General features: G+C 43.1%; 1 protein-coding gene and 1 long non-coding RNA gene across 8 annotated transcripts in view; one reads left to right on the forward strand and one right to left on the reverse strand.

Moving 5' to 3' along the window:
• Positions 1 to 11,497, reverse strand: part of LOC143510959 (cadherin-10-like) — a 43,428-nt gene extending 31,931 nt beyond the window's left edge. The window contains exons 1-2 of one of the 4 annotated variants that reach the window (XM_077000880.1): positions 11,208 to 11,497; positions 10,916 to 11,036 (exon numbers count right to left, since the gene is read on the reverse strand). The gene's annotated coding sequence lies outside the window, so the exon portion shown is untranslated. Of the gene's footprint in view, positions 1 to 10,157; positions 10,695 to 10,915; positions 11,084 to 11,207 lie in introns of those variants that run through there. The other 3 variants (XM_077000879.1, XM_077000881.1, XM_077000882.1) reach the window with 3 other exon arrangements.
• On the forward strand, positions 9,260 to 18,027 carry LOC143510960 (uncharacterized). Of its 4 annotated transcripts, XR_013130122.1 has the most exons (5): positions 9,260 to 9,601; positions 10,217 to 10,280; positions 11,821 to 11,953; positions 12,062 to 12,727; positions 12,818 to 18,027. It is a non-coding gene; the product is annotated as an uncharacterized LOC143510960 (long non-coding RNA). The 4 variants fall into 4 exon arrangements; XR_013130120.1 differs by having other exon boundaries at positions 10,189 to 10,280; positions 11,821 to 12,727; XR_013130119.1 differs by having other exon boundaries at positions 11,821 to 12,727.
• The last annotated feature ends 4,232 nt before the right edge of the window (positions 18,028 to 22,259 follow it).

The following is a 22,259-nucleotide window of genomic DNA, read 5'->3' on the forward strand; positions in this document are numbered from 1 at the left end:
CATCAGGCGTGGGTAATGCTGAGGGAGAGTGGAGTAGTGGAGACAGTGGGTTACTCGTGCATTGCAGAACGTATGTTGTGAAACATTGAAAAACAATAAATTATATGTATAATATCTCGTTTGTTTGTAGTTTTACTTTTACTATCCACCTTTTTCCTGGAATCCCAATGGGGGTTGCCATGACGTCTCACTATTTCCGTTCCCCGGTTTCTTAGTTCCGGTCTCGCTAGCGTTTCAGCATCGCTAACCAAAACATTGCTAGTGAGACGAATAAAACTGGCTTTGATACCGATTACGTGCTTCAAGTATGAGCTCAGGCTCGACATGTTCCCTTGTCGGGTGCCATAACAACTCAAAAAATTGAAGTTGTTGTTGGAAAGTATATGCTTTGAACACCAGCAGCTTCGTAAACACTGTCCGCGTCCGGCTCCTTTTGTAGTAACTTGGATATTTTTTTCAACATTACTTAATCACATTTAAAATAATTTTATTAGATGCAGCACAATATAACAAAAAATATGCCTTAATTGTCAAATTTGATCAAGCCAGTCCAAAGATATTCAAATTTAAATCGTCTGTATTTTTTAATGCAATTAACCTACATCTTGTGATCAAGAAATGTGCGCTAGTTTTACCATGTGGCTAGTGCCCGCCGTGATCATGGTTCATCGGACCAACACGTTGTCTTGGGACCCTTAAAAACTACCTTAAACTGTACAGACTGGGATGAAACGTCAGGAAACAAACAAGAATATAATGTAACGGTCCACGTATCTATTAATATCTTTTGAACAGTCCCACAATGTTTTTGAATGGTCCAAATGCGAAGTTAAAATTCAAGCAGGCTCAAAAAGAAACAGGAGCACGAAATGCGAGTTCTTCTAACGGGATGAGAGAAAGTGGACATTCAATTATGTCATATTACCAAAACTCTGGGAAGAACCTCCTACAAACCGATTAAAACAGCGATTTATTTACAGCGCGCTTGCGATCACTGACCTCGCTTATGCCCGGTTCACACTACACGATCTTAGGCTGGTTTTTCAGTCGCTGACTGTTTTTTGTAGATCGCCGACAGAAACTGTGGTCGGAAGCAAATCGGCGATCACTCGTCGCTCGCTCAGTCCTGTAGTGTGAACTGCTGAAAGACGCTCGCCGACTCATCGCAGACGACCGGCAGATATCTAGCATGTTTAATATCTAGCCCGGTCAGCGACTGAGAGTCTTTGTGAGCCCGCGTCGCCGATCAGTCATGTAGTGTGAAAGCCACAACAACTGAAAGACTCGCGATTACAGCACAACCAGTCATGTAGTGCGAACGGCACAAAAACCTGACGACTGAAAAGTCGTGTAGTGTGAACCTGGCATTAGACAGCGCGACCGGAGAAAAATGTCCGCGGCTCAATCATGATCATGCGGGGATATCCAAGTAACTACGTTTTGCTTTGCATTCCATACCGAAGGGAAGGAGCCTAGCGTGGCTTGCAGTTTTAAAACTGAAATACCATCCGAAGAGGATATATGTTTGCTCGTTTCACTTTGTTGAAAAGAAGCCTACAGAGCTGCATCCTGACCCGGAGCTGTATTTGGGTTACGATAGACCACCCCAAAAGAAGAGACGAATAGTTCGCATGAGCCAAACGGATCTACAAATAGTTATCCACGATTTTCCTGAACTTTAACCTTTCCCATGATTCGTAGCTGAATCCGGTTGTTGGTTTCCGGTTGTAGTGTTTACATTATGAGCGAGTCAGAAAGTGGACGTTCGTTGCTGCTTTATTAAAAATACACGGCCAATAATACTAGGTGGCTGCACAGTACGAGCGTTAAAAGAAGTTGTGGTGACTGTGTTTTACCAGTGCCCCACCCCTCAACGCTCTCAGAGTGGGTTGATAACATGAAGCTGTGGCCTGAAGTTAGCGATATTGATATAGTCAATTACTTCGTCTTTCCCGAAGGCGTAGATGGCGAAGAGCTACGGAATTATAAAAGCACAGAGGCACACAACTACCTTTATAGCAACAAAATAGGAAAGGTATTGTATAAAAAACATGGTGATTTCATTTTTTTAAAGCTGAGGTAGAGCCAAGTGAGACCGTGAGCCGAGGTAAACATCAGGCGTGGGTAATGCTGAGGGAGAGTGGAGTAGTGGAGACAGTGGGTTACTCGTGCATTGCAGAACGTATGTTGTGAAACATTGAAAAACAATAAATTATATGTATAATATCTCGTTTGTTTGTAGTTTTACTTTTACTATAACTATTTGTAGATGACGAGTCGCGTTAACTAGACTTGACGAGTACTTAACTATAACTAGACTTGACGAGTCGCCCTCGCGCCGAAAATGGCGTAATCGCGGTGGCTCCACCCGTGCGCGAGAGCCTCGCGCGCTGGCGATTCGCGAGGTCGTGCACCTCTCGAATTTTGTAACTTCGCTTCGCCCGCGCCGCGCTTCAGCGCAATGAACTAAGTCATGTTTGCAGGGTTCATACACCTTTACAAGGTGGAATTAAAACACTTGTACGTCACTTTCAAGGTCCATTTCAATATTTCCCAGCACGTTAAACTTAATAAAGTTAAATATTTATACATATACTCCAGGGGTGCCCACAGTTTTCAGCTTGCGAGCTACTTATAAGATGACCAGGTCAGAAAGATCTACCGGGGTGGCGGCGAACGTAATTTGTTGAGCGGGGGGGGGGGGGGGGGGGGGGTGGCGAACGTAATTTGTTGAGTGGATTGCAGATTGGCTACCGTGAATGTCAATCAAAATACAACCGTCAGTGCAGATGTGCGATTCATCTACTACTATTTTATGTGACGCGATCTACGCACATTCCTTCGCGATCGACCGACACTTCCTTCGCGATCGACCGGTCGATCGCGATCGACGTAATGAGCACCCCTGATATACTCGAAACGATTCGAAATAATTCGCGTTTTATTCACATTATTTAGGGGTTGTTTATTTTCAAAACGCCCGATCTTAACGTCTTCTCTCATGTTTCGTCCTGGAATTACAAGAGGCTCGTATTTGTTAACGTAATACAAGAGAATTGTTCAGTCAGATAGCTATTTGTTGTGAAATGAAGTAGATACAATTTCAAGCATGTTCATTTAGCCTAAATTCCAGCACTTTTTTTCCTGAAACACAAAGCAACATTAAAATTGGTCAGGTGAATGTTCCCTCCCCAGTTTTTGAGGGCTGTTTCTTTATACTACCACATATCGTTTCGGGCAACACTGCAAAGAATGCGACGCGCCAAGTAGCCTCCGCCGTTTGCTCAGGTGTGCGGAGTCGCGCGCTACGGTCACTCGCGAAAGTATAATCACCCCCAGGCAGGAGGGAGGTAACTTTTCTACGTAATGTCCGAAAATCAGAAGGCGGGAAGTCAATCAAATGACACCGCCGTCATCCATCCAGCGTTGACGATCCAGTGAGAGGATCATATTTAATTCGGACACAAAACAGATAGCACGCCTGTGTGGTTTATTATGATTTGACGGATTTTTTCCCCAAAAAATTCAAATGACGGAAATCCGTCGTAGTGACGGAGAACTTTAACCCATGGTTTAAATATTGAAGCTGAACTGACAATTATTTTTGACCCAGTAAGAAATGTGGGTTAAAATGACAGAACATTTAATTGCAGAATTATATCATGAAGGATTATTTATATTAAAATATTTAAAATACTACACATCTGTTGAACTCACAGAATTAACTAACAGGTTAACTGAAAAGGTTAGGATATCACAGTCATATCAGAAATCACAGTGGTGACTCTAAAGGAGTGGGGTTTCTAATACACTCGGTATCACCGTCATAATCATACTGGTGTATGTGAGGTTTCTAATACAGTATCACCGTCATAATCATACTGGTGTATGTGAGGTTTCTAATACAGTATCACAGTCATAATCAAACTGGTGTGTAAGGATTTCTAATACAATATCACAGTCATAATCACACTGGTGTAGATGGGGTTTCTAATACACTGGGTATCACAAACTGGTGTGGTAGGGTTCCTAACACAGGGGCTAGTGAGCATGTATCCAGTGCAGTCACACTACCATGATTGTGGGTTGAGCTCTGGTCATATACACTCTGATTACTGATCACTGATGTGATCACAGGTGAGGATCACAGCCATGTTAAAACCAGGTGAGAAAGACCCTTATTAAAAGCCCAATATAAATCAATATACAATATACACCAACATACAATATACACCAGCATATAATATACAACTGTAGATACAATATAAAAGTGTGTATTTAAAGCTCCCTTTAGCAAAGATATGTCTATAAAGAAGTCAATGATAGAGGCAGCAGTAAGGGCTCCAGAAAACTATTGTTTCTGTAGAGGCGTTTCTGTGGAAGTGTTTCTGTAGAGGGGTTTCTGTGGAGGTGTTTCTGTTGAGATGTTTCTGGGTGATGTATTTCTGTGTTTCTCTCTTAAGGACATCTCCAACTTTCTACAATTGTCTTACATTGTACACATTACCACATCACACTTCTCTAGGACCAAACCAAATCAAAGAAGTATAGAACCAGTCACTGCATCTTTTTCACCTCCCCTCCCAGCCATAGATGACTGTGGCACTGTTAGTATGGCAGCTGGGCCTGAAACCACCCAAGCAGCAGACAAGCAGGTTAACTGTAGTGTTTAAACGTGACCCACACTCATGTACACTAAATATAAAAGCCTTCACAGGTACGATAAATCAGAGACGCGTATTTCAAATGTGCCAGTGAGCTTGGAAACCATCTCAGCCAAGAGTTCATCACTCCTGGACTCCCTGTGGTCTGTTTTCTAAGGGGCTCATGAGTTTGGCCCAATTTGCATCACCTCTGAACATTCTGTACAATGTTCTCAGGACACACACACTCACTCACAAAGGGAACACCACATGATACACAGCATTCTCAGGACACACACACACACACACACACACACACACACACACACACACACACACACACACACACACACACACACACACACACACACACACACACACAGGGAACACCACATTATACACAGCATTCTCAGGACACACATACACACACACTCACACAGGGAACACCACATTATACACAGCATTCTTAGCACACACACACACACACACACACACACACACACACACACATTCACACAGGGAACACCACATTATACACAGCATTCTTAGCACACACACACACACACACACACACACACACACACACACACACACACACACACACACACACACACACACACACACACACACACAGGGAAGACCAAATTATACACAGCATTATCAGGACACACACACACAATCCCACACACTCAGGCAGGGAACACCACATTCTACACACCTTTCTGAGGACGCAAATGCACAATCACATGCACACACACACACACACACACACACACAATTCTGTTTTTTAGCAGGGCAACATCATGGAAGCATGTGATTCACAGACTGAAGGCCATGTTAGTTGGATTAGAAGATGTCCACCAGGAGTGAAGACATGGGAAAGACTCTGTGCTGAAGGACATGGTTAGAAAATCTGTGCCTCTCCATATAGCTGGAATACGTAGTAAGTGACACATGTGCCTCTCCATACAGCTGAAGGACATGGTTGGTACGTCTGTGCCTCTCCATACAGCTGAAGGACATGACTAGTATGTCCTGCCTCTCCATACAGCTGAAGCTCCTCTGATGTGACTCAGATTTGCAGTGCTGTGTTCACTGGCCAGTGCAGTGATCATGAACTCCTGTTCATTCAGTCCTCAGTGTGCATTTTCAGACCCCATACATATGCTCATCTTCTTAACAGTCTGGACCTCCTGAGCCATAAAGGCTGTGATGTGATGCTTGTCTGGCTGATGCACGTTTCACTCTCTCTGGAGACCAGTCTCCTTCTCTAAGAAGTGTTGCTATTTCTCTAATCACTGCGTGACGGCCAGCCTGTCAGACCAGCATATCAGAGGCATGTTTATGCACTATTAAAGACCATTTTGAGCCTATTCACTCATCTGCTTAATAATGTGAAAATAATAATACTGTGATTCCAGGGCCATTAACTTTTGGATTATCACAACTGGCCAGTCAGATTTGATTGGTTGGATGAGCAGTGTGCATGCTGGCCAATGTTGGAAATTCTTGACCAATCATGGCCAATCACTCAGCATGACAAAGGCAGAGCTTGGTACATGACCATGACTACTTTATGCAAATATGAGGTGCCCTGGCAACCCCAGTGGTCTGGAGCACTTCAGCATAAATAATGTCAGACCCACAAACCCATCTGGCCAACAACATCCCTAGAAAATATTCATTTAACTCCGCTGATTTCAAATAATCTGCAAATCATTTGAGCTGTTTGGAATTCCTTTTCACGTGAAGACATTTCTCAACCATTTCCAGTTTAAACCATGTAAATAATCTATAATATACTAGATTATTCTAAAACATTCAGGTGTACTGTAAATGCAACTGAATCATTGATAACCTACAACCATTTGTGTATGTGCTAGAGTGTATATGAGTATATCCTGCAGTAATACTACTGTCTATGATCCTACAGTAATACTTCAGTCTATGATCCTAGAGTTATACTGCTGTCTATGATCCTGCAGTAATATTACTGTCTATGATCCTAGTTATAATACTGTCTATGATCCTACAGTAATACTACTGTTTATGATCCTACAGTAATGCTTCTGTCTATGATCCCCACAGTAATAATACTGTCTATGATCCTACAGTAGTACTACTGTTTGTAATCCTGCAGTAATACTCCTGTCTGTGATCCTGCAGTAATACTACTGTCTATGATTCTGCAATAATACTACTTTCTGTGATCCTGCAGTAATACTACTGTCTGTAATCCTGCAGTAATACTACTGTCTATGATCCTGCAGTAATACTACTGTCTTTAATCGTGCAGTAATACACTGTCTATGATCCTGCAGTAATACTACTGTCTGTGATGCTGCAGTAATACTACTGTCTGTAATCCTGCTGTAATACTACTGTCTATGATCCAGCAGTAATACTACTGTCTGTGATCCTGCAGTAATACTACTGTCTGTAATCCTGCTGTAATACTACTGTCTATGATCCTGCTGTAATACTACTGTCTATGATCCTGCAGTAATACTACTGTCTATGATCCTGCAGTAATACTACTGTCTATGATCCTGCAGTAATACTATCGTCTATGATCCTGCAGTAATACTATCGTCTATGATCCTATGATTCTGCATTAATGCAGGCTCCTGTACGTCTGCTCTCTCTCTGCTCCCATATGGTACCGCTGGGCACTGGTGACGGAGGTCACCCCCTCCAGAGACCGTGCTCTGCCCAAGCTGTACCATCGAGAACACAGGCAGCGTGCAGGAGACAGATCACCACATGCTACTGCACTGTGCCACAGGCTAAAAAACAGACACATTTCTTTAAGCTGACGGTTGTCCCAATGGCTGCAAATGGCATAAGCTGGGTCATGCTTTACCATAGCCGAGTGAAGTTTAGGGTTGAAGTGAAATCTGTGAACGCCTGGTTCTACATTCTAGCCCTGTATCACACGGCAGGAGTCTGTCACGCTCCACTGCATGGCCCTTATGCAAAATGTCCACTGGTTTATTTTAAAAGATGACTATTCAAAGATATGCTACTACTCTATCCAGGTGATCATAAAGGTGTTATAAACAAAACAATCTTGATGTATTTGATTCATGTATTTGATTCTATGGATTTTATATTTAAGTGCATTTTCTCTATTCTCTGGCTGTCCCCTGGCATGCTATAGTCTTTCACTCTTGGGGAGCTCAATCTGTTGGTTTAACATGGATCTGTCACACCTTGGATCTGTCTCAACATGGATCTGTCTCACCGTGGATCTGTTTCACTGTGGATCTGTTTCACTGTGGATCTGTTTCACTGTGGATCTGTCTCACCGTAGATCTGTCTCATTGTGGGGCTTTCTCACTGCTTACTTCACTGATGAACACTCGACTAAATAATTCATTTTGTTTTTCCAGACTACAAAAATTGTCTTTTAACCAACATAATCTGAGTTGGTTTAAGATGAGTGATGAAAATGTGGCCATACAAGGTTTATTCATGCCACCAAACACACAAGACCTTCAAGCTACCATTTCTACACCATTTCCACACCAATTCTACACCATTTCCACACCATTTCTACAAGAAGCTCCAATTCAGAAATGTCCAGAAATGCTGAGAAGGGCATAACTGGCCAGCCACCTTGAGGAAATCTGAAAAAAATCTAGAACAATTGAAGCAAAGTTGCTATTGTAAAGAGTGACAGACTGATCTAACCTCTACACCCACTGAAGAGTGTTATTGTAAAGAGTGACAGACTGATCTAACCTCTACACCCACTGAAGAGTGTTATTGTAAAGAGTGACAGACTGAACTAACCTCCACACCTGCTGAAGGGTGTTATTGTAAGGAATGACAGACTGATCTAGCCTCTATACCTGCTGTTAATGTGATCATTTGCTGACTTGCAACCTCTATGTGCGTATGCCATTTTCAGATGTATGTCCTCTCAATGAATCTTTGTTATTATTGTTATAAAGTATAAACTTTGCAAAAAATTCTGACCCACATTTCTCACCCTCTGATTGCCAAGATAAATACAGACCTGGTGGATTAGCCAATCAGGACCCCCCCACTCCCTTCCCCATGAATCCACACCCCACTGATTCTTCAGTGGCTGAAAATAAACCTTATTCTTTTCTCTTCTGACCCTAGGGTTCAGAACACTCCGGAACAGCCAAAAGGACATCACGTGGTGTTTCATTAGTAAAACATTCTCGGAGGCCTTGAATTAATGTGCCTGTTTCGCATTATAATGATGCCACTTTGTTAATATGTCTGAGCAGCTCCTTACAAACATGACACAATTCTATAATTCTGTCCAGGAAGTGTGATCATGTGATAGTTCTGTTTATATTAATATTCTGTTAACATGATAATATTCTTTCACACGTGCACATGGCTATGTACTTTAGCTGAATTTCTTTAAAAACTAAATAAGACACACAACAAATCCCTCACCACAAAATTCCCCACGCAGATTGTTAAATTGTTTAAAGAAACATCTTATTCTAATTATCTGAGCAACTTTTCTCAATGCTAGTAGGTTTCTATCACGTGACTTCCTTTATGCACTATTACTCACCGGCCTTAGGAACCTTTATCCTTTCTCAATCAGCCAGAGGTAACAGAGCCGCTGACGGGCGATTGCACCCACTACCCACTGGCACATCAGTGCGTGTTCCACCTTACACAGCACATTTCTTAATGTTTAATGATCGATTCAGGGTAAAGAAGAGTAGTTTCTGAGAGAGTCGAACGTCTGTCTGTTCTTGAAAACCCACTTCATTAGCCTGGTACCTGTCACACTAAAACTGTTCCGTCCACTGACCTGCTCATTATAGAATCAGCTGACACACAGACGTTCAGCCATCTAGGCGCTGTCCAACTCCCGAGAGGAAACTAAACAGGCACCGTGCTGCACGAGGACTCGTACCAGCGGCGACGCACGAGACTGCTTCTCTCGGTTACCTCTAGAAATGGTGCGTATGTGAAGCATTAAGAACCTCACAGCAGCAAACCTATTTAGCTTCATACCACAACATGCTCAAAAGCAGAGACTGATTAATTCTCGCATATACGGGATCACTTTATTTTACAGTTCCGGTAAGGCAATCTTCAGAAGTAGAAACGGCGAGTGTAAAAATGGAATGATATATACAAGTGTGCCATGAATGTGCACAGCGCTGCGCAACTGGGCCTGTTGTTAATCATTTAAGCGTTATTTTGTAAAGGCTTAGCACTACAAATGTGCACTACTTTTGCCCTTACAGGGTTGATGTCACATAACAAATGTTTGTTTCTGCGTGAAGAGTAGGATCCAATTATAGCACGTGATTACTTTTTTAATGCACGACGCATGTGCACTCTGACACTATCATGAACTTAAATTATTACAAACACAGCGAGAGCTGATGACTTTTTAGCGGTTTCACGTTTCAACAGAAAAGCACTTTTAATTACATTATGTCGGCTTGTCCATTCCGTGTGATTATCACGCTACGTACTGTGTAGCCTACATAGCGACCTCGTGCTTACTTGAAAACAAATCACCGTGAAACTTTTACAGTTACATGCTGCTGGTTCTTTCCGCCCAGATGAGAAGCGCATCGTGGAGCCACGGAGACTGAAGGCTCCGCTCCGTGGATTACGGTGACAAAGGTAAATAGTGTCTCGTCTTCACAACTCTTCCTCCATTTTTGAACAATTTTATGGCATTAATGTGATGCGACTCGTCGTCTGGTGTTCATCACACGCGCGTGACGAACATTAATCAAGCAGGCTAGGCAAAAACCCAACAAAAGTAATTTCCGGTGCGCAAATAAGCAAAATTCCCCCAAGACCAAAATTCGCATTAAACGTCGCATGCCGGTTTGGGGCAGTAGCCAATCAATCCCTGCAAAGCACTCTCCATAGTCTACTCCATCCTGTGTAACGAAGTTCGCTGTCGCAGGGTAATAAATGAGCAGAAAGTTGATTACAAACTCCATAATCACAGAGCATTAAGCTGAGCAGCAGTCAACATCAGCACTAAATTCGGACAATTCTGTAGATTCCAGTGTTCATTAAAGCTCGGTAGCGACTCCTGCTCTCTGAGCCTCTCGAGAATAGAGGACGAGTTTCTAGGTTTGCTAGGACTTGCCGTAACCAAGACGGTATCTCCCAGAATCACACAACTCTGACTGCGATGCTCCCTTTCCAAACATTTTAATGTTTGTCTTATATGAGTTTACCGATAGATAACAAATGTACTCTAACGACAAGCAAAAATAAAGTCGCAAAGTTTTGTTACGCACCCCGAGCTGTAGAAGCGTTCAATTCTGTTGATCCGCCGCAGCCCGCCGCTCGCGCCTGGTCCGTTCCGAGTTGCGTCCGTGTCGCGCGCTACATCACTTCTCGCGCTGGATGTCAGGGAGGCTGAAACGAAGGAGATCCTGCCTGTGATTGGCTGAGAGTGCATAGTCCCGTAAAATAGAAAGACGCTGCCGTTGGAGTGAAGAAGAGGGAGAGAGAGCGAGAGAGAGAGAGACAGACAGACAGACAGAGACAGGATGCGCGATAGAGGGAACTGAAGGAAAATAATCTTACTTAAAGGTCTACAGACTAGTGTAACAGAAGTAGGCAACAAAATGTACAAATGCCGTTATGCTCATCCGAAGACACCATTTGGGTTAGAGATCATGAAGAATCATTGACGACGGATAAAATGGTGATGAACTCACTCTAAGCTGCTGATTCTGAAGCTAACCGCCTCTAAAGCAAAATTACAGACTTACAGTCTTACACGGTAGGCCTACTTAGTGCTGATCCAGAATCAGTGATTCAGGTGGCTTAGAAATCACATGACCCAGAGTTGAGACGACCCCAGCAGTTGAGATCGCAAATTCATGGCAGGAAATTTTTATTCTGCCACGACCCCCAAGAATGGTCTTTAGGTTCACATAATTTTTAGGTTTATCATATATTTATGACCATGAGTGAAAAGCTACATACTGACATATAAATGTATGTAAAGCCACAAAGACTGCAGTGTGTGGGGAACTGTGCTCTCCGGTTGCATAGCCAGGGTAAAATGCTAAAAAAAGTGAGACCATAAATTGTCATTGTGGTTTCTCTCAGCTGTTAACACAGTTACTCCTATGTAACAGGAAGACCATTTTTCGATTTATAAATTCTAAAACCCTTGTGCTGTTTTCAATAGGTTCATTGGTCTCCTCCCCAGATCCACTCCTGTTGGATACGCTTCCATGCTCTGTCAGTCTTGGAGAGAATCACAGTGATGGATTCATCTTCAGATTAATCCTTTGTTCTTCCCTTGTGCGGAGCCCTAGAAGGTGAACACAGAAAAAAGCTCTCCAAGGTGTTTGGCAGTCACTGGAGCCGATGAGTGTTTACTGCAGTTTGCTCTCCCACAGAGAATTTGTCCTGCTTCTGTTCTCCAGGCACGGTAGTGAACGTTCACCACTGCGGCCCTGCCCTGTTATCACACCATGGTTCTCTGGCTTGCAGGAATGAGGCTCCACGCTGTGGAACAGCTGAGATGATTTGGAAGTGTCCCCCCACTGAGATGCACTCTATGTTTTAGTTGGAGCAGAGCTGGAAATGTGGGAGTTTGGATTCCAAAAACACTCTGTACTGTCAGCTCACATGGCAAACAGGTCTGACTGGACATGACTGGGAGGCAGAAATGGGCCCTGATCACTTAGCAGTGCAGCAGCTCTGAGCAGGAAGTCTGGGAAGGTGTGACAATACAGCCGTGGCACTGGTCCCTGAACAGTCCATGAAAAGTCCTAAATGCAGAACAGCCTGAATCATCAGCTCATGTCCATCGTCATCCATGATTTTGAAGAATGCGTGTGGGTGGCATTAAGAAATAGCACAAAAAAATAGAGGTTTCCCAAACACACACAATCCTGACTTTGGCATTTGATGAAACTGTAAAAATAAAAAAGGTCTGTGTGAGTCTAATGTTGCTGCTTCATGTGACCTGTGTTTGGCCACATTTGTTTAGTACATTTGCTTTCTGCATTGCTTTTGGACATCTATCCACCGAGGATCCGTTGGACCCGCTGAAGCGGAAGACAGCTACACAGATGTCCCACATCAATGTATTCCACTATTACTCTGAACAATCACCTTTCCAATTTTTTCCCTAAGACCACATAATCCATTAGAATCTGTTGTTATCCTCTCCACAGGAGAGCAGGAGGAGAGGGAGAGGCCACTCCAGGACCACAGAAGGCTTTTGTGATGGAATCATTATTCACTTATTCAGTAGGAGATATGAGGACACACTGAAGACACTTCAGTAGTCATGAGTGGTCAAGTGTTCTTCACCAGTGCTTCATCTCCTCATCATCTCCTCAGTTTTAACAGACTGGCTGATTTGAATGAAAATGAAACCAGAAAAAAATACTCAGAATGTAAATACTGGAAAGTACATTGCTTAACTCTTAAACATAAGGCTTGGAGTGACACAGCACTGTAGAGTAACTTCACCTCACTGTAGCTGGAGTCTAGTAAAGAGGAAAAGGTCCTAGTGACATGATTGTTCACACAGTCCTATTAATTTACTGACTAAACAAGAGAAAGCTTGAGATTAATCTTGAACATTTTGACAGATTTTTGCTCTTAAGGACACTTGAGGTTTTATGTATAGAATAGTGTTGAGTACGGACAGTGAGAGTCTATTACCTCTACAATGTCTTTGTCTAACTACAGTGCCCATTGTATAATGATCCTACAATCAGTCATACATTAAATAAAGTGTAAAAGCTAATGGCTGTTTAGGCTGTCTGCTTCGGTGACAGTGTAGTGTCTCAGAAAAGACCCCAGTCTGATGAGTAACTAACACAATATCAGTTATTAATATAGGTGACTATAACAATATCAGTTATTCATATAGGTAATAACTGATTGTCATAACCATAACACTAACACTAAACCTAGGCATAACTGTTCTTGGACTGTAAGTGTACTTTCAGGTTGGAGATGATGACATTTTCACATCACAGCCCAGAGTATATATATGATCAGGTCTGTACGATATATATGTATATATGATCAGATCTCTACATTAGATATATATGATCATTAGATATATATGATCAGGTCTGTTATATATATATATATGATCAATTCTACGATATATGTATGATCAGGGTTGTACGGTTATATATATATACACTATATTGCCAAAAGTATTCACTCACCTTCCTGGACTCAAATATGAGCTTAAGTGACATCCCCTTCCTAATCCATAGGGTGCGATATGGCGTTGGTCCACCCTTTGCTGCTAGAACAGCTTCAACTCTTATGGGAAGGCTGTCCACAAGGTTTAGGAGTGTGATTATGGGGATTTCTGACCATTTTTCCAGGAGCGCATTTGTGAGGTCACATACTGATGTTGGATGAGAAGACCTGGCTCTCTGTCTCCGTTCTAATTCATCCCAAAGGTGTTCTATCAGGTCAGGACTCTGTGCAGGCCAGTCAAGTTCATCCACACCAGACTCTGCCATCCATGTCTTTATGGACCTTGCTTTGTGCACTGGTGCACAGTCATGTTGGAAGAGGAAGGAGCCAGCTTCAAACTGTTCCCACAAAGTTGGGAGCATAGAATTGTCAGAAATGAGTTCCTTTCACTGGAACTAAGGGGCCAAGCCCAGCTCCTAACAAACAACTCCACACCATAATCCCCCCTCCAACAAACTTTACACTTGGCACAATGCAGTCAGACAGGTACTGTTCTCCTGTTAACTGCCAAACCCAGACCCATCCATCAGATTGCCAGATAGAGAAGCGTGATTCATCACACCAGAGAATGTGTCTCCACTGCACTAGAGTCCAGTGGTGGTGTGCTTTACACCACTGCATCCGACGCTTTGCATTGCACTTGGTGATGTATGGCTTGGATACAGCTGCTTGACCTAGGATGCCCATTCCATGAAGCTCTCTGCGCACTGTTCTTGAGCTCATCTGAAGGCCACATGAAGTTTGGATGTCTATAGTGACTGACTCTGAATAAAGTTGGCAACCTCTTTGTACTATGTGCTTCAGGACCCGCTCAATCAGTTTACATGGCCTACCACTTTGTGGTTGAGTTGCTGTTTTTCCCAAACACTTCCATTTTCTTATAATACAGCTGACTGTTGACTGGAATATTTAGGAGCAAGGAAATTTCATGACTGGATTTATTGCACAGGTGGCATCCATGCTGTTCCATGCTGGAATTCACTGAGCTCCTGAGAGGGACCCATTCTTTCACAAATATTTGTAAAACATTCCTAGGTGCTTAAATTTATACACCTGTGGTCATGGAAGTGATTGGAACACTTGATTCTGATCATTTGTATGGGTGAGCAAATACTTTTGGCAATACAATGCACGTATGATCAGGTCTGTATGATTATATATATATGATCCAGTCTGGGGACCAGATGCCTTGGTTTATCCAACTGACTGTTTCCCTGCGTTGTGTGTGTGGGTGTGTGAGAGTAAGTGTGTTTAATGGGAACAGACTGCAGAAATACTGGAGCAAGGGACAGATGTCCTTACTTGAGAACTGACTATTTAAAAATGCTGTAAAACTACAGTGTCAATTTATTTTTGCATTTAGTTCACTCTTTGCATTTATGTGATATTAAGTAGGGCTGTGATTGTGAAAGTGATTGTCTAGTTTTGTAGACAGTAGCCAGCAGACTGCCTGCTCTGGTATCACCCCTGACTCCCAGTTGAAGGCAGCTGTGAGGTGGTCAGGATCTTTGGTCTAGAATTTGACCCTCAGCTGTAAATGATGTCCACTTTGCAGAATGTTGTCCCTCAATCCAGTGCAACCATAACCTGTGTCAGAGATCTGGTGTTGAGTGAGAGATGCCAGTGTTTTACTGCCTGTGTGACAGAAAACAGAAGGAATGGGGCAGAGGAAACCACTGAAGATCAGAACACTGCAGAAGCAAAAGGTCATCATGTACAATAAAAGTCACACATAATAAAACCCATACATAATAAAAGTCACACACAATAAAAAAACATACACAATAAAAGTCACACACAATAAAAGCCATACATAAAAAAGTCACACACAGTGAAAGCTCAAGAGCAGTTAGCATCACTCCTGCATCCTTCTTTAACAGAAAGATTCTGGGTAGTTCTGGCATGGAATTCAGGAAACGGCAGGCATTTTGAAATACTTTTTAAACGTGTATATTTTCTGAAATAATAATTTATTTACTAAGTTACATATTCAGATTTCTAGACAGTACCAATGTTACCATCATCCTGTGTGTGGTGTCGCTGTGATACCTGTAACTTCCCCCAGTGATCTCTTCACGGTTAGGGTTAACTCGAACATAACCCTAACACCAAACCTAAAACAACCCTATGTTTTGGTTCCCCATGTGTTTCTCCTGCCACTCCCATGTCATTTGTAACCCCACCCCATGATTATCATTCCCACCTGTTTCTAGCTGTTTCCCTTGTCTAGTGTATTTAAAACCCTGTGTCAACATTGTACCTGGTTGTGTTTCATGAGTTTCTGAATATATGTATGTAGTGATTTTTTGCAATCTGGTTGTCCAACTTAAGTGTTTCTTGTATTTTGCTGTGTATTTTCCTTAGTGTTTTGTTCATTTCCTTTTGCTAGTCTGTTCAGTTCTGTTTTTCACTATGAGCATGCGTGTTGAACCTGGACCGTGACCCCGACTCTGATTATGGATCTGCCCTTAATAAACCTCGCTCTGCTCATGTGTACGCCCCATTGCTCACTAATGCCCCTGGCGTTACAGTCCTGTTGTCAATAACAAGCTGTAGGCTGTCTCCTCTATACCAAATATATGTGTACTAGATGAATACATCTAGTTATTGTTATTTTTGGAAGGCATCTATCTGAGTGCTGGCAGGAGAACTTCTATTTATTATGTGAATTGTATGAGTCTTGACTGTAATCTGTTCCCAATGATACATGCAGATTTCTCTCTGTGATGGAGTTATTGATCTCTGAAAGAAGACAACAAGAAGTAAGAGAGACTTAATAATGAAAACTAGTTTCTGAAACTGGGTTAGGGTATGTCCTCACAATGGGGAAGGACAAACTCGCTGGGCTACACTATGGAAGTTACAACTGAAGAGTTAAAGATACTCAGAGGTAAACACCTCTGTGCAGCTTGGGTTAAACTGGTATGTTTATCTAGCTCTGACTCCTGTAGTTTAGTAGTATTCTAGTTCAAGTGTATCTTGAAATGTGATTTATCTACTATACTATCTAAAAGCAAAGCACTTTGTAAGTCGCTCTGGGTGAGAGCATCTGATAAATGCCCTAAATATAAACGTAAAATGCAAAAACCCTCCTATGAGGACTAGCCACTGCTTGCTTCTGATTGGATAAAACAAAATTTCTAAAATTACTACTGTTTTACTAAATAAAACAAAATTGCTTACTTTTCAGATTCCAAACTCTAAAATTATCTGATGTCAAATGTAAACTCTAATGTGTCACGTTGAGGACCCACGTGTCCACGTGCATCGTCTGCGTCTGTGGATCTACGTGGTTATGGTTATGTCTTGTGATAATCTGTCTCACCTGTGACTCGTCTCGTAATCACGTGGGGCTAATGTGGTTTGTCTATTTAATGTGCGCTTGCGCAGTGTCCTGTGCTCGTCGTTGTCTAATGTTTACACGTTCTGTGTGTAGTGAATGTTTCTCGTGCGCTATTGCGCAATTGCTGTTTATAATAAACGTGACGTCTGTTGCTAAACCCGAGGATTCCGTGTCTCGTCCTTGGCTGCGCCCGAACGTCACAAAACAACGAGCCTTCTGAGACACCCAACAATGCCAGGCTACAGAACCCGGCCAAAGAAGAGCCAGCGCCCCAGCAAGCGGCATCACCGCGTTCCTTCCTCGCCACCGCGCCATTAAGCCACGCCAACCCTGGAACAGCTGGAGCAGGACCCAGTCTGCGCGTTCCAGCTGGCTTCAGCACGGGAAACGCCCGACCCCGAGATAGCGGAGATGATCCGCGAGGGGGCGGTACGGACATGGCGAGAGCGAAAGAAAAAACCTCCTCCATCCCGCGCCCTCTCGCCTCTGAGGGTGGGCTTCTACGTGTTCGGCGCCACAGACACTACCCCAGAGCGAGTTTGGGGAGGAGGACTCTGAGGAGGAGGGTAATGCGGAGGATGACCTCCCTCCTTCCGTGTGCCCCTCTCTCACCGTAGAGGACGGTGAGGAGGAGGAGGAAGGCTACCCTCCGTCGATATGCGACGCCTCCACCGTCGACTACGGTGGGGAAGGGGAGGAAGACTGTGTCTTGGTGGTGGTTGTGTCTTGTGATAATCTGTCTCACCTGTGACTCGTCTCGTAATCACGTGGGGCTAATGTGGTTTGTCTATTTAATGTGCGCTCGCGCAGTGTCCTGTGCTCGTCGTTGTCTAATGTTTACACGTTCTGTGTGTAGTGAATGTTTCTCGTGCGCTATTGCGCAATTGCTGTTTATAATAAATGTGACGTCTGTTGCTAAACCCGAGGATTCCCTGTCTCGTCCTTGGCTGTGCCCGAACATCACATAATGTCTAAAGTAAACTGTAATCTTACAGTAGTGTTGGTCTGAAACAGACAGTACTGAAACGGCTGCTCTGAGACAAAAACACCAGTATGAGTGAGACCACAGTGTGTCCACAGTGCCAGGCCAGAAAAGGCTCCTCAGCTCAGGTGGAGAAGGAGGGGGGGAGGGGGAGGGGAGGTGGTGGTGTAGGGGGAGGTGGTGTTGGGGGAGGTGGTGTTGGGGGAGGTGGTCGTGTAGGGGGAGGTGGTGTAGGGGGAGGTGGTGTTGGGGGAGGTGGTCGTGTAGGGGGAGGTGGTGTAGGGGGAGGTGGTGTTGGGGGAGGTGGTGTTGGGGGAGGTGGTCGTGTAGGGGGAGGTGGTGTTGGGGGAGGTGGTGTCGTGGAGGCTGCGGGTGCCGACACGTCTCCACTCCACTCTGGCCCCCTTAACTTTTGATGAATGGCTGTTAACTGTGTTCTGCGGAGTGAGACGTCCTGCTGCCTCGGGCTGGGTGGGGTCGTCTGCGGGTGTTTTGTGAAATCTGGGTCAGATCAGTAGGTGCTGGTGCTGAGCAGTGTTGGATCCACCATCTGTGCGACAACACACCCCACTGTCTCGGCTGCCCTCGATCACAGAACCAGGTGGCATCTGAAGGCAGCAGGCCAGCAATCACCAAACCCAGTACTGAGACAGACGCCCGAGTTCCACGGAGCACGCATGCGGCCTGGAGACTCAGACTGACAGCGTTTGCTTTGTGCCGGAGTTGTGTTGCTGTGACCTGTAGTCAGAACAAATGCAAGAAACCAAAGTGACTCACAGACATCTGCAAGTGCCAAAGTGACTCACAGACATCTCTGAATACCAAATAATAAAAATTAACAGCTATTACACGTTATAATATTCACTCACTTACCAGCTAACACACGTGTTATAATATTCACTCACTTACCAGCTAACACACGTGTTATAATTACCACTCACTTACCAGCTAACACACGTGTTATAATTACCACTCACTTACAAGCTAACACACGTGTTATAATATCCAACCACTTACCAGCTAACACACGTCTTATCATATCCACTCACTTACCAGCTAATACACGTTATAATATTCACTCAGTTACCATTTAACACGTGTGTTATAATATCCACTCACTTACCAGCTAACACATGTTATAATATCCACACACTAGCACCTTGTTAGTCCAATGGAGTCCGAGCACTTTGTTTTGTTAATGAAAATTTTTGATAAATTAGTTATACGTTATATTTAAAATTATATATATATAACTATATAAATTAGTTATACATTATATTTAAAATATGTAATTGTACTACAGTTACCTGTCAACTTCAGAGTTCTCAGTAAAATAACACAATGACAATGTCAGAGATGACACTGAAGACAGAGGTGACGTTTGATACAGAGATAAAACTGAAGACATATTACCCTGAAACCAGAGATGTCACTTAAGACAGAGGAGACACTGAAGACAGGGGAGACATTGGAGACAGCGGAAAATTTGAAGACAGAGGTAACTCTATTAGTGTCCAGATCCTGGTGTTGATATGATGAGACAAATCAACATTATGAGTGAAAAAGCAGGTTACATAGTGACTACCCCAGACTAATACTAACACTAACCCTAACACTAACCTCAGACTAACACTAACCCCATACTAACACTAACCCACAAAGGCTGAAGTTTTTGTTTGTCTGATTTCTAACTGAGGAACGGTGGAATATTTATTTCTGTTTAAATATGTTAACTTATGACATCCTGTCTGCTCAAACACACATCATGGAGAACTATGATTGCTTCTGCTGCTTTAAGATGAACAGTAAGGTTACCTATCAGCATAATTAAAATTCACTCTTCAGTTAATTTTTAAAAATATTTGGCACTAGTTTGATCATCGCTGTTGTAAACATGCGTTTTGCTACTGCTGCACATTCTAAATAATACTAAATAATACTCAGTAATACTCAATAATACTATATAATACAAAATAATATTCAATAATACTAAAAACAAATTCAAAACAAGCAGACAGCAAAGAGCTCTAGGTCAGAGGTTATCTGCTTTTAAAACCCATAATTTTACCACAGCTTTAGATGACACTGGTCATCGTTGATTTAGCTTTTTTCACAAAAAGACCTGTTATGTGTGTTTGCATGCTGAATATGTTTTCAGAATTACTCCATCGCCCAGAGTTTTAAAAATTGTGTTTACTCATATGGCATGATAATAGAAATATAATGGTATGGAAGAGCAGGATCAAGGAAAGTGACACCAGTAACTGCGCTCAAACCCTCAGTAAAACCCACACCAGTAAAAGCAGGCAAACCCACAATGGGTAACATAAAAGATAGTAAAGAGAGTTAATTACAGAGGGAACATAACCTTGAGGAGGCAGAACAAACCTGAGGATGTGGGAGCATGTCCAGTCTGGTCCGGTCCGGTCCGGTTATCAGGCTGCAGACAAGGGGGAATGAAGGACGGTCTCCATGGCAGCGAGGTAACAGGAGAAACATGTGAGGAAGACTCTGGAGGAATGAAAGAGGCTTATTCTCCTCCTTAATGACCTTAATGTCTATAGAGACAGCAGAGCAGCTTATTAGAGCACATGCCACTCGTAGAGTGGACTCATTAATTACACCACTAATACCAAAAATCTGCACTTTTTAAAGTTTTTTTTTAATGTCATTAGCTGGTGTCTCAGTTTAACTGCAATTAAACACAATAATAATCTAACATGCACACACAAGTTTGCACTCTCCTCCATGACTGACCCACTTTGGGCTGTATTAGCCCACTAGACTCCACTACACTACTTGTTTAATTCCCTGCTGGGATAGAAGACACTGAAATAAGTGGCAGTAACTTTGTTAGATCTCAAATAAATCAGTTCATAATAAAAGTGTAAACCCATAAGAGTGTAAACCAATAAGAATGTAAACACATAAGAGTATAAACACATCGCCACTGCTGCTGCCAACCCTACGTATCTGAATGAATGAGCTCATAGATCTGTCAAATATCAGCTTCAAAGTTAAAGACATCCTCTGCAGTGTGGTCAAATGTACTTACAGATACAGCTCTAGGATGAATCACAAATCAAACTGAATGATGTCCCTTGAACTCAGTGAAGAGGAGCACCACACCAAACACCATCACTACACCATACCTCATACCACACCAAACACCATCACTACACCATACCTCATACCACACCAAACACCATCACTACACCATATCTCATACCACACCAAACACCATCACTATATCATACCTCATACCACACCAAACACCATCACTACACCATACCTCATACCACACCAAACACCATCACTATATCATACCTCATACCACACCAAACACCATCACTACACCATACCTCATACCACACAAAAGACCATCACTACGCCATACCTCATACCGCACCAAAGACCATCACTACACCATACCTCATACCACACCAAACACCATCACTACACCATACCACACCACAACCCACCCATACACCATACCACACCCCTAGAGCTGAACCTCTGATGTTTTAAGCACACCTCCCTTAGCACACCTGCTGCTACACATGCAGCCTCTGAGCCTCTGTACAGCTCATATGATGATGCGGTCATGAGTGCAGTCAGCGATGAAACTAGGGAATTCTGCAGAGCTGCACTCTCTGCTATGTCAGAATCCAGATCCAATAACCAGCCTGAATCTGTCAGCACTGGCCCTCACCACAGAACGACCCATGACAGAACAGGTGGCAGTTAACAAACAAATGTCTTTTTTTTCAGAGTGAGTACATCTCTGCTTCCCATCGTGCATCAGATCTTCTGTGGAGAAACATGATGAAATAAAAGCATCATCGCTCCTGCAGACTGTGACCAGAGCAGTGGCATTGCATCACAGCGCATAATGAGAGCCACACCGTAACAGCAGTGAGGCCCCTGCATGTATATTTTATAAGGGAAGTTACAGGGAACATTTGCTAATCCAGAACCTGCTGTGACCTAATGAAGCAGCAGGCCCAGAGGCTGCCCGCGGGCTGGACCCGCTGAGTATTCTGGGGATGGTGCCTCTGCCCAC

Source organism: Brachyhypopomus gauderio, chromosome 3 (genome assembly GCF_052324685.1).
Source record: "Brachyhypopomus gauderio isolate BG-103 chromosome 3, BGAUD_0.2, whole genome shotgun sequence".
Classification (NCBI taxonomy): Eukaryota; Metazoa; Chordata; class Actinopteri; order Gymnotiformes; family Hypopomidae; genus Brachyhypopomus; species Brachyhypopomus gauderio.